We start from the raw sequence: 13,075 nt of genomic DNA on the forward strand, positions 1-13,075 counted from the left end.
AACACACAATATTCATATACAAATCATTTAAAGTTCTTATATCGAATCAAATGAGTTTTACATGACAAACATATGCAATGGTATATGGTTTTATTACAAAACAACTTAAATTCATATACAAATCATTTAAAGTTCTTATATTGAATCATATGCTAGTCAAATTAAAGTAATATACGATTTATACACATTTTGTGTAATTTTTTTATACTTGTTATAAAAAAAGTGTCATACAGATTTCATGTTTAGATGACCAACATGACTTATACAAAGTTTGCAAATTTGGAAATTGTACAGTACAGAATTCTGTTCATTGTAAAGTTTAAAAAAGGCAAAATTCAAACAGTGGTTTTAACAAACTATTTATTTTATTAACAAACAAGCCCCTTTACATCATAGGTTAACCTTTAAAATAAACAATGAATGCAAAATATAGGTATTTCTGTCAAATGGTCTGTGATACTTCAAATCCTGAACAGTGAATGTAAGTCCAGTGTCAGTGAAGTTGATTCAGTACCTTCGACCTGCAACAGTACAGCAGTGCTCGAGTCAACAACATTCAGCAGAAGAACAGTTCTAGGATACGAGCGGATCAGTCGCAGGGTACGAGTGGATCAGTTGTGTCCAGTTGCTAACAGTAGAGTTTCATAGAGCAGGAACGGCTGTGCAGATCCAACTTTCTCGAAAAATCCTGGAGTGCTGGTTCTCTAGATAACACAACACAAAACCAGATCGATCACAATTAATACAATTTGTGTCACACAAGAAACTATTTTGGTTAGATTAAAGATGAACTGAACTGAAAAATTTCGACGTTGAAAACGTGTTGTTTATGACAATTAAAAGTAAATTACACTAAACATTTTTTTTAAATATATATTAATATAGCTTTTTTAAGCAACGCAAAATTGCGCTTGTTTGCGCTGGCAGTTCCGATGACGTCACTGGCATGGTAGGACCCGCGGAGCGCCATAGACAGCAGCTGTAGGTCCTGTATACACAGACGAAAATGAGCACTTTTAACGGCATGGATTACGCATTTGAGCCCGTGAGGGACAGGCCGGTAGTGTCTGACTACCACCACATGGAGGACGATCAGTTTCAGGCTTCACTTGCAGTACAGGATCGTTTGGGGGAAAGTGACTGCGGGCGCGAGCGCTGTGGAGCATAGACACTGCACGGAGACGATCTGTTGCAGAGAGGTCAACATGGACATTTATTGATCGGCGAAAAATGCATCACCATGCACCGTTCATTTCGGATGCTGTTCGGTGAGAGAAACGTGTTGAAGGAGGCTATGCTGTCTCTAATGGATGTCCGAGCTGAGACGCTGGACCGCCCCATAAGTAGCAGGGTATTTTACGTATAGGTGACGGCTGGGCTAACTTGTTAGACTTTTCTCAGATTGTTTAGATTAACAGCGTACTGGCAGTTCACTCTATGGGCGAGGGTGCATTTAGGAAGGAGAAAATCCCATCCTTTACAGTAAACTATGCATCAGGGATCTTTTCCCCCTCACCCGAATATCAAGGATTCGAGTAACGTTAACGTGATGCATTGAACTTGTAACTTGTGTAAATAAAACATTTCATGCATTGTCAGACGTTTCATGTACTCATTGACGAAAGTACACATCTCTAAATAGTGTGTCGCTAAAAAATCTGTTTCCTCAGCCATGTCAGCTAGCCTCAGACTGTTTACAAGCTACGGCTGTTCTGCTGGTGCGGGTAGGCAACGGAGTGGCTTACCATGCCAGTGACGTAGTCGAACGTTGAAATCCAACATGGCGGCGCCCGTGTAACAAAAACAACACTTTTAATGTACCATTTTATCCCTTTTAACAAATTCTGCCATTTTAAAAATTGTACCAATGAGAATAAATAAAATACATCTGTTATATCACCTTTTCTCAAATTTCAGTTCAGTTCATCTTTAAGAATAGAATTTACTGATTTCCAAGTAAATTAAAGACTTCATTCATCCAAAAATGTTAATTCTGTCATTAATTATTATTATATGTTGTTCCAAACCAGAGTTTTGTTCATCTTCGGAACACTTAACGAAGTTAAGCCTATACAACTACTATTTCCAAAGCCACGGAAAGGAAATCAAAAGTCAAAACCATGTCCTTTGGTAAACTTGAGGAACACCCATCAAAGTACAAATGTGGGGAGGCGTTGCGACAGTTGTGTTGCAAAAGTGGATCTCTACCGTCAATCAATGCAAAGACATGTTACGCACAGAAAAAAATCCTGTTGAAAATTTTTAACTTTGCCGTCAATTTGCCGCAACGCTAAAAAAAATGAGCCTGCCTGCGACGCACGAATGGATTCAAAGTGTTCAAGCGTATACATGTGAACACAGCATAATGATGTACCTTTATACCAGTGATCTCAAACTCAATTCCTGGAGGGCCACAACTCTGCACAGTTTAGCTCCAACTCACACGTGTAAGGAAGTTTCTAGCAATCCTGAAGGCCTTGATTAGCTCAATGGATCATTTGTGTGCTTAGGTTTGGAGCAAAACCGTGTAGTCCTGTGGCTCTCCAGGAATTGAGTTTGAGATCACTGCTTTATACCTTTCTGGGGCTTGAAAGCGGTAGTTGCATAGACTGTCAATGGAGGGCAGGAAGCTCTCAGATCTCATTAAAAATATCTTAATTTGTGTTGTGAAGATGAAAGAAATTCTTACATGTTTGGAACAACATGAGGGTGAGTAATTAATGACAGACATAAATTTAGACACCCACCTTAAGAAATCTCCCTAATAGTCAGCCGCCGGAAGAATCTGTGTTCCCTTCTTGTGGCTGTGATGTTGGACAGGTGATAGGCAGACATTTCCCAGTCAGTGGAGTCTAAAATTAAACAGCAAGAAAACATATACCTGTCAAGTCATGAAAACAATTGGTTTGAAAACTAATTTTAAGTCAAAAATAAAAATTACTTTTGTAAAGTTATTTGACTGGACAAAATCAAAATGAGTGTTATGAAACACAGAAAATCATAGTTATACGAAATAGCAACAAAGCTATGATTATTGTTTTTGTTTGTGCCCATGATTCTCTCATGTTATCTGTTAAATCTTACCATCACCAAGTTCTAGTCTGTACAGTCTTTAAACACCAAGCCTGGTTAGCATTAGCCACTCGGTGCATCATAGAAATGCTCCTAGAAAAGACAAATAGCTAAATCAATAACTTACATTTAAACATAAAAGCATAACCACCAAACATCAAAAGTTATTCTGATAAGTACATTTTGCATAAATATTTAATCTGAAAGAATTAATTACCCATTCTAAGAAAATTGGTCGTCCAAAAAAGGAAATTTCACGTGCATTGTTGGTCTGCAGTCTGTGAGTTGTAAAAGATAGTTTGAGGAGGATAAATACTTTTACTATTTGCACGTCACAAATATTGTCATAAACAATATAAAACACGTAATGTAAGGAGTTAAAACACTTACTATTTGTTTTTACTGTTAAAAGCACATCACATATATTGTTAAAAAAACAATATAATGCCATGAAATACATATTGTAGATTAGATTAAAAACACTTACTTTCTGTGTTTTTCCTGTTAACGTTACAAGCAAACCTCCCTCGTCGTCAGCTCAGTTTTGAGTCAAAGAAGATAGTCGCCTTGGCTTAGAGAAAATATTCGGCTCGTTTAAGCGCACAAAGCATTTAAATATCGCTGAAAATAAATATATTATAAAATACATATTGTAAATTAGATAAAACACTTACCTTCGCCGTTTCCCTGTTAAAAAACAAACGAATCCTGGTCAGCTCTGCATCGGAATCGGGCGTCGACGGAAGTGCCCCCCTGAGAGCGGTTTAGCCACGCACAGCAAACAATAAGACGTTATACAATGCATAAATAAATGCGATAAAACACTTAATCCATGCGCTTTCCCTCGTCGTCATCGAATGCCTTGCATCGCGAATCATTGAAAATGGCGTCTATGTAAAATGTCTCTGCATGTTTCGTCGCGCTCAACAAGTAAAAGTCCCGGATGTAATTCATCATCGAGTTTTATTTAAATCTTTTTTTTTTTTTTATTGAATATGTATCAAATAACAAGCAAGTACAGAGCACAAAAACACATAGAATTCCGACATGTTATATCAAGTATATTAAACTTCACACATGGAAAGAAATAAAAAAAATAAAAAAATAATAAAATAAAAAAAAATAATAAAAAAATAAAAATAATAATAAAAAAAATAAAAAAATAAAAAAATAATAAAATAAAAGACATACACAGAGGAAGTTTTATTTAAATCATGGGGTGCACCGATTTAACAAAGTTGCGTCAAACATGTTTCTAGAACAGTGAATAAAATGTTGAAAATTGGCGAGAATATATTTTTGTATATGTGATAAACTCTGGTGGTGATATGCATAAGAATACCTTAAGGAAAGTTTTATGTTTGTACAGGTTAAGAATAGTATTTTATTTTATTTTATTTTTTTATTCAGAAAACTTTAAAGGGAAATACAAAGACATTTGAAAACCCCAATTCTGATAATTTACTCTGATGAAGATATACATGTCTTTCTTTCTTCAGTCAAAAATAAATTAAGGTTTTTGAGGAAAAAATTCTAGGATTTTTCTACACAGACTTCAATGGTAACCAAAAATTAAAATTTTCTAAGAAGGTTCAAATGTCCATCTCAATGTAGCTTCAAAGTCTCGACATGATCCCAGTCAAGAAGTAAAGGTCTAATCTAGCGAAACGATCGATCATTAAAAATAATAATAATAATAATAATAATAATTAAAAAAATACTAAAAATAATAATAATAATATTATACTTTTGAAACTTCTTTGAACATTTGAATAGTTGGTTGCCATTGAAGTCCATTCTGTGTATAAAAAAAATTAAGTGATACATGGATATCTTGGATGACATCAGGGTGAGTTTGAAAGTCAACTTAATACTTTAAGATATATGCTGGACATGAATATTAAATTAGCATTATTTTCCTATGTTTTTACATAAAGAAAATCTATATGGCTTTTGTGTAGGACATGCAGTATATGACATGTATGATTAAAATATATATTAATATTATGCAATTTATATATGTTGATTTTTCAGCATATATGTCTCTTACAATATTCTGTTGGAACATATAAGAATCACAGGTGTTTTTATTTTAGCAAACCTTTTCCATATGGATAGGTTACTACTTGCATATTATACTTGAAATATACCTTTTACTGTACTTTATGTACACTTGATGTTAACTCACTCTACCAGTGGACTACAAATATAAATATTCACAAGACAAACAGGAGTCAAAATCAAAAAGTCATTTACTTTATAAATTTTCATAGTTTTCAAACAAATATTGTTTTGGATGCCCAGTTCAAACAAAGGACAACACAGTACGAACACATACATAACTACCCACAAACAGGTTGTACTTCTTTAGTTTCTGCATTTAAAGTATACTACTAAGTTTCCAATTAGCTTATAGTATTTATGCTTGAAATAAACCATTAACTGTACTTTAAGCATGCAGACTTGATGTTAACTTGCATGTTAACTTGCATGTGAAAATTATTTAATAAAAGAGTAAACACAGGTACAAGCCAAGTACACTTAAACTTTCAGTATTCAGAAAGAATACTTTTCTTAAGTATATCTTGATCAAATGATTAAGTACAAGTATACTTAGACTTTTCTGTATACTTGTCAGTATAAGCCAAGTATACTTAAGTATACTTTTGTTAAGTATATATCTGAAAAGTATATTGAAAGTAGACTGAAAGTACACTCTCTTATTTTTAGTTTAAAACAAGTATTCTAATAGTACACTTGAATAAACTTATTTTTCGTAAGGGTATGGCTTTCATTGCAGGAATAATCACAACCTTAATTATGAAAGTGAAGACGATTGATAGCCGAATTAATGTCTCACGAAAGGCATGATCGCCTAACAATAAGGTCTGCCTTGATGACGACCCTGCTTTGTTAGCACGATACAACATATTTTGCGACCACGCCAAATCCCTAAGGACGCTATCGACAGCTATAGAATGACTTAAAGAGCGGACGAAACGAACCTTGGGTGAGCTTAGAAGATGAATCTAGCCTTAACTGATCTAGATAACCGAATCTGAGATTGGACATGCGCCCTTTGATTAGTGTTTTTTTTTTTTTTTTTTACCGGCTAAATCTGACTTTTCTAAATATGGTACTTACCTCAAGTAAGGTGACTGTCCTGGCAAAAAGCTACTATCATTACCTAAATGATACTTGACCTGTTGTCTTTTGAGCGTAGAATCCTTTTCTCAGATGCCTGACATGGCTCCCAAGTTTGCAGAAATAGGCCCATTCATGGCTGGGAGATCGCTGGCCACAACAGTTGAGACTCTTGAATACAAAGATTCCCTTGAATAGAAAGATACATGAACATACAAATCATACAGTTGAGCAAAGACAATGCCACTCGAGTCTCCTTCACTTAATTAGTTCTGTTGATTGGTTTGACTTGAAAACTAATGTGACTGTTAGTTCTCTTGAGTAAGTGGATATGTAGCTTTTGACAAGAGTATCCTTAGTCTGCATTTCTGTACATTAATGTGGAAATACCCATCACGTAAAATATTTCTATAAAACATATGGATTAAGTAGTCGCCGTGAAAGGTTGAATATTACAGCGATTGTACCCATTTCCAATATTGTAGGTCTAATTTCATTAAGGGACTTATAATGAATTAAAGTTGGCCTAAATATGTTAAAATAGCTGTTTGTGAAATTACAACACTTAAGCAAATATTTAATTAACTACCATTGTATAGATATCCACTACAGTATGCATAACAGCCAAATTAACAACTTATAACCCTTTAACTCAGGTTTATTCATTCATTCATTTACTATTAAATCAGTTACTCAGTTGTCAATGGTATTTTCGAAATGTCCGCAAGAGCATGATATCAACAACACTGTCGCTGATATTATTAGATCACTGTACTGTGGAATATCAGACGCGAAACTTTCTTACACTTGCTATGAACATTTTCCCTTTAAAGGCGAGCTATTGCAGCACCGTTGCAGTCTGCAGATCAGGAGTAATTATAAACACGTTCGCCATGTCACCGTGGACTCCAATTTGAACTCTGCCGCTGGTGTAGTAAACAAAGGTGAATACTTACCTGGATGAAGTTTAATCATGATAGGGGACATATTAACAGTAGCTGGTGGGAGCGCCTACCAAAACTTGAAAAACCGACTTGAAAGCCTTGGAAATGGAGCTTGAACTTGAACCAGCGAGAGAACATTGCATCTTGTGACTTGCAGAGTTGTTGTTTCATGTCAGTGGATCGGTGATCTGCGGGATAATGCGCCCGTGCAGACAGCTAGGTCCTTAGCTGGACAGACTGTTGAGGATGACATAGTTCTCTTTCTGCTGAGCTGACGCTGTTGAGGCTTTTGATAACGTAAAAATTGAATGGATTGGTTATACCCAGGGCGTTTTAGGCCTGGAGGAGCAGAATTTCTGATGAGAGGCCTTGGTTGATCGAAAACTCTCCGAAGACCACTGTGCATGAACGCGGCACTGAACGCAGGGCAGGACGTGTAGCAGGCGATACGGCGGGACATATCCATCGTCCGAACTCAATGATAGTAAACAATATGTGTTTCCTGAAACATGTTGCTGGCGACTGAACGAGAGCATGAATGGCAGCGTCAGCATCTGCGAACTCAGACTAGTGTAAGTAGCGATCTTTTATACTGTGACTGTTAACACCTGATTGTATAGGAATGAGGTAATACATGACGCGCTGATTGAGTCTTCCTGACAGAACTTAAGCTAAAGCTTTCATTTATATACGCAGTTAATCTCGGCTTTCCGGCTTTAATTCGGTCTTCACCATTAACTCAGCCCTTAGCTGATAATTATAGATTAGCTATAATGGGAAATACTATAATAATGCTCAAAGTTATTAATATCCCTGCTTGCTTATGTCTATCGTGATTTTCATTTCTGATAGCTGCAACATGGCTAGCCTATCGCGGCTCCGGAAACTCTATGATCACTGGCATTTAAGGCTATCGTGACCTTTTCAATAATGCATATTACATTTAATCTTGGTTCTGACGCATTAACTAAGCCTATCGAGGCATAAGCCTATCAAGGCATCAGCCAATCGTGGCCTTAGCCAATCGTGGCTTATTTCATAAATGAATATTACATTTAATTGGATTGGATTGGATTGATTTTTATTTAAAAGGGACCATGTGCAATTAATAACATAAATGTAAACATTTGATGCATTACACCAGAGTTAGCCTTAGGCTAATTTACATCTGCAGTCCCCCGGAACAAATAAATACAGATTCATACAACACAGATTAAAATATCAACATTATTCAAGAATATGTGGCATATCAAACATAAAACATCAAACATTCTTCAAGAGCATATAACATGTACTTAATGACCTCACTGACACGCACACACACGCACGCACACACACTCACACACTAAAATCACAACATACAACGATATGTCCACCCACAACCCCTTCTCAACCCTATAATAATCTCAGTTCTGACGCATGAACTAAGGCTATCGAGGCTTCAGCCTATCGAGGCATTAGCCAATCGTGGCCTTAGCCGATCGTGGCCTTAGCTGATCGTGGCTTATTTCATAATGCATATTACATTTAATCACGGTTCTGACGCATGAACTAAGCCTAACGAGGCATCAGCCTATCGAGGATTCAGCCTATCGAGGCATCAGCCTATCGAGGCTTTATTGAACAGTTTTATGATTACTATAAAGCCAACTACTATGGCCAATCGCGGCTTTTACATCAATACACATCATAGGTTCCCTGAATGCCATTATCCCAATCTGGTATCTTGGGCTATCGTGGATGCTAGGAAAAATCGCTTGCACAGCATCATCATTTATGAATGAAAGGTCAATTGTGGATCTAATTCTAATTAAGTCACAAATTGATGTATATGCTACTCAATTTAGTTTTATATATATATATATATATATATATATATATATATATATATATATATATATATATAATTTTCTATCTATCTTTATATACATGCATCTTTATAACTCGTTACAATTCCCATCTCTAGTTTTGCGGCCAGACGCGGCTTTCGTTCACGTTTAAAAATAAGCTCAACTCATATAGAGTGACATTCCCACTCTCGATCTTGTTAGTTTAGTTAAGTTAGTTAAGTTTCTTAACAATTATTTTATCTCAGAACATATCGTAGTTTCAATCTTTTACGCTCAGTACCTGACTTTAAGATAAGCAATAAAAAGTTGTCTCCGCCCCTGCCTCTAACATCAGGCAGGATCTACAAGCTAACCTTCAGACCCGGACAGAGGACGGGGCCTACACCAAAGAACTCTGAGACAGAGTTTGTCGAGCATCTACTTCATTTTTGTCTGTAAACTCCTTTCACAAAATAAATTCTATTTATTTGAGACTCCTTCTGAGTCTTTATGGTAGAACTATTTTTCATATTTTCATATTTCAAAACCACACACACTCACAATGCTTGAAAACAACAAACCCTGACCCGTGAGAAACACATACATCACAAATCAAACCGTCAGTGCCATTTGTGAAGGCCTGTGATGCCCTGCAAAGAGCCTGCTGCCAGCAGTGCATTCATCTACTTCAGATATATTCGTCTGCGTGATGAGCCCCTGTACTTGCCAGGAGACAGGATTTATTTTTTACAGTCCCATCCACTCTGAGGATTTGAACATCATTTCCAAAAAAAAAAAAAAGAAAAAAAAAAGAAAGAAAGGAAAGAAAAACAAAATCTACCTTTTCGTCTTCGTAATTAAAGAACATAATTTTACAGTTGAATGGAATTTTGGCAAATGTAATTGCCTTTCAAAAAATGTGCTTACATTGTTTACTGTAGCATCTTCCCTGTGCTTATCTTTGACAATTAATAAAGAGAGTCATTATTCTAGCGTTCTTGACACAGTTCTAGATTAATGATTCTGACTGTCATTTAATTGTATATCAAATCTTTTTTATGTATATTTTTTATTCAATTCAAACAGGGTTTTTTGGATTATGCTTTATTCTTTGTGTACGCAAATACAACAATCCTATTAATGTGAATGGTTTTTCTTTTTCCATTCTTATTGCATTACAATCCAATGAAACCAAAGAGAAAATCTATTATCAGTGTTATACTGACTTGCCCTTTGGAAAAGGTTCAGGCCGAAAGTGGAAACAATTAATACTGTTTAAGGGGGTGCAGAGAGGGAGCAGTTGTTGTTGGATTCTAAATCTTGTCTCAGGTTAGACTGGAGTCAGCATGCCCATCCTCTGAGCTCATAATTTGACTTGTGCTGGTAAGAAACGTTACTATGCAGATCCAATTAATCATAGTGAAGGTTTAATTGGACATAACAGTCCAAAAAAGAACCTATTTTCGACCACTAAATCCTGAATATTGCTGACGAATCATGACTGTCTTTTAGGAGAACAATGGAATTTTTTTCTCATTATTATTTTTATACATTTATTTCGAATAAATCATTCGGCCAGGGAACGGTTTTGGCACAGAACCTCATGTTCTTATGTTAAATAAAAAATAAGGTACATTTCAAGGTCATTCATCTTATGTGTCAAAAGACCTCTTAAATTTGAAAAGGTCAAGACAAATTTGATTTCTCATATCATGACCCCTGCGTTTCATCAGTCACATTTATGTAGATTACACGACTGCAATAGTGCATCCAATCGCACAACAACTATCTGGGATGTCGTTTACACATTTGCATATTAAAACTGGTGACGTCCTGGCAAGAACCATAATTGGTTTCGTTGCTAGAGAACGACGTTCTTGCCCGCCAGCCAGTACTTGTGACGTCACATGCAATGTATGAATAAAGGTCTCATGAGTTAAAGGCCCATAAAGTGCTTTATAACACCTAGCTTTGTATGATGCGTTGATGTAATTTTTGACCCTGGACCTGTGACGCTGTGCGGAGAAATAGTGCTGAGGCTGGAGCCAAATGCAGTGTAGCTTTATTAACAAACTTGGAACAGGAAACAAGACAAGAAGCAAGACTCGAGAATTCAAAAACACCAACGTTCACATACATAAATTCAACAACCAACCAAGACAGGGCAGAAACACAGGGCTTAAATAATCAAGGACAAACGAGCTAGACAAGATAACAAGGGGGCGTGAGAAATAAGAAACACCTGGGACAAATAATCGACGGGGAATCACTAATAACGAAAGCACACAAAACCACATCATGACAGGACCACAAAACCAGTCACATGGGTAAATTTTTTTTAAATTGCAATTGCAATTTTTTTTATTGCAAATAAATAAGCTTCCCATTGTTGTATGGTTTGTTAGGATAGGCCCATATTTGGCCGAGATACAACTATTTGAAATATATAATCTGAGGGAGCAAAAAAAAAATAATCGTTGTGAAAATCGCCTTTAAAGTTGTGCAATTATGTTTGCGATTGTGCTGCATCCACTCACAAAAATAAACGTTTTATAGATTTACAGTAGGAAATTTACTAAATATCTTCATGGAACATAATCTTTACTTATCTATTTTTCTTTTATGCTCAAAATTATTAAGTTTGACCCATACAATGTGTTGTTGGCTATTGCCACAAATATACCTGTGCGACATGTGACTGGTTTTGTGATCCCGGGTCACATTTCCAATAAAACGTCTCAGGTTATGACTATAACCCTTGTTCCCTGACAAGGGAACTCTACACTGCGTCGAGAATCAACATTTTGGGGACGCTCCCTAAGCGTGCGCCTCTGAAGTATGAGTGAAACTAATCCAATCCTGATTGGTGTTGCGTCTTGACGTAACATGTGACGGCATACCCGGAAGTATAAAAGTGATGCTGTCAAAACACACACTAGACTCGCGATGAAGCAATACACTCTTAAGGCCTCAAGGGGCGTGGCAGAACGATGCAGTGTCTCGTTCCCTTCTCAGGGAACAAGGGTTATAGTCATAACCCGGGACGTTCCCTTTCGAGGGAACTCTACACTGCGTCGAGAATCGACACTTTAGGGAATGAGTGCCCACTAGGCCACGCACTGAATAGGCCTGTCCCAGAGTGAAACTGTTTAGGCACTCAGCAAGGACCGAGCATGTGTGCTCTAGGTGTACTAGGAAGGTCAAGACTGTAGAACCCGATAAAAGTATGTGGATTAGCCCAGCCGATTGCCTCACAGATCTCTAGAGGTACTCCCGAAAGGAGGGCCCTAGAGGAAGCCATGCCTCTAGTTGAATGAGCCCTCACGGCTAAAGGTGAAGGCAAGTCGCGCACCTTGTAAGCCTCAGTAATAAACTGAACAATCCAATTACTAATGTTTGCTTGGATGCCGGGAGCCCCTTCTTAGGTGACCTAAAACATACTAATAATTGGTCCGACCTTCTCCAAGAAGAGGACCTCTCAAGGTACACGCTCAAAAGCTCTGACAGGGCAGAGCAAATGAAGCTTCTCTTCTTCTGCCGACACGAGGTGGAGGATGGAATGCCTGAAGGACTGTAGATCGAGCCGTATTTGATGGAACTTTAGGCACGTAGCCCGGACTCGGGTGCAAAAAGGCTTTTACTCTGCCAGGGGCAATTCCAAGCAAGCTGGTGTCACTGCCAGGGCTTTGAGATCTCCCACCATCTTAAGTGAGGTAATAGCTAAGATAAAAAACTTTTTTGGCGTTAAATCCTAGGCGAAGCCGACTCTAAAGGTTCAAAGGGGGCCAGGGATAACCCTTCCAGAACTATTACCAGCTCTCAGGCCGGAACCCTGGACCTGGTTGCCGGTCTCATCCTCCAAGTACCGCGGAGAAACCGAATGACCTGGTGCCTCCCCAGAGGCCCATCACTTAATGGTGCATGGAAAGCTGCAATGGCAGCAACGTACACCTAAAGCATGGAAGGGGAGAGACCCGCAGAGAAACGATCTTGAAGAAATTCCAGAACTGAAGCCACCGGGCAGTTAACTGGATCTAACTCTTGTTCTCTACACCAAGTGACAAACACATTCCACTTGAGGCCATA

General features: G+C 37.4%; 2 long non-coding RNA genes across 4 annotated transcripts in view; one reads left to right on the forward strand and one right to left on the reverse strand.

The window, feature by feature from the left end:
• The window catches only part of LOC148977183 (uncharacterized), a 67,215-nt gene that overhangs the window by 24,419 nt on the left and 29,721 nt on the right, over positions 1 to 13,075 (forward strand). The gene's annotated exons all lie outside the window — the stretch shown is intronic.
• LOC148977184 (uncharacterized) lies at positions 1,975 to 5,579 on the reverse strand. Of its 3 annotated transcripts, none has more exons than XR_016145574.1 (4): positions 3,560 to 5,579; positions 3,290 to 3,350; positions 3,085 to 3,165; positions 1,975 to 2,852 (listed from the first exon to the last, which is right to left on the reverse strand). It is a non-coding gene; the product is annotated as an uncharacterized LOC148977184 (long non-coding RNA). The 3 variants fall into 3 exon arrangements; XR_016145573.1 differs by having other exon boundaries at positions 3,463 to 5,579; XR_016145572.1 differs by having other exon boundaries at positions 3,290 to 5,579.

The sequence above is a fragment of the Pimephales promelas genome, chromosome 11, assembly GCF_988280905.1.
Source record: "Pimephales promelas chromosome 11, fPimPro1.hap1.1, whole genome shotgun sequence".
Classification (NCBI taxonomy): Eukaryota; Metazoa; Chordata; class Actinopteri; order Cypriniformes; family Leuciscidae; genus Pimephales; species Pimephales promelas.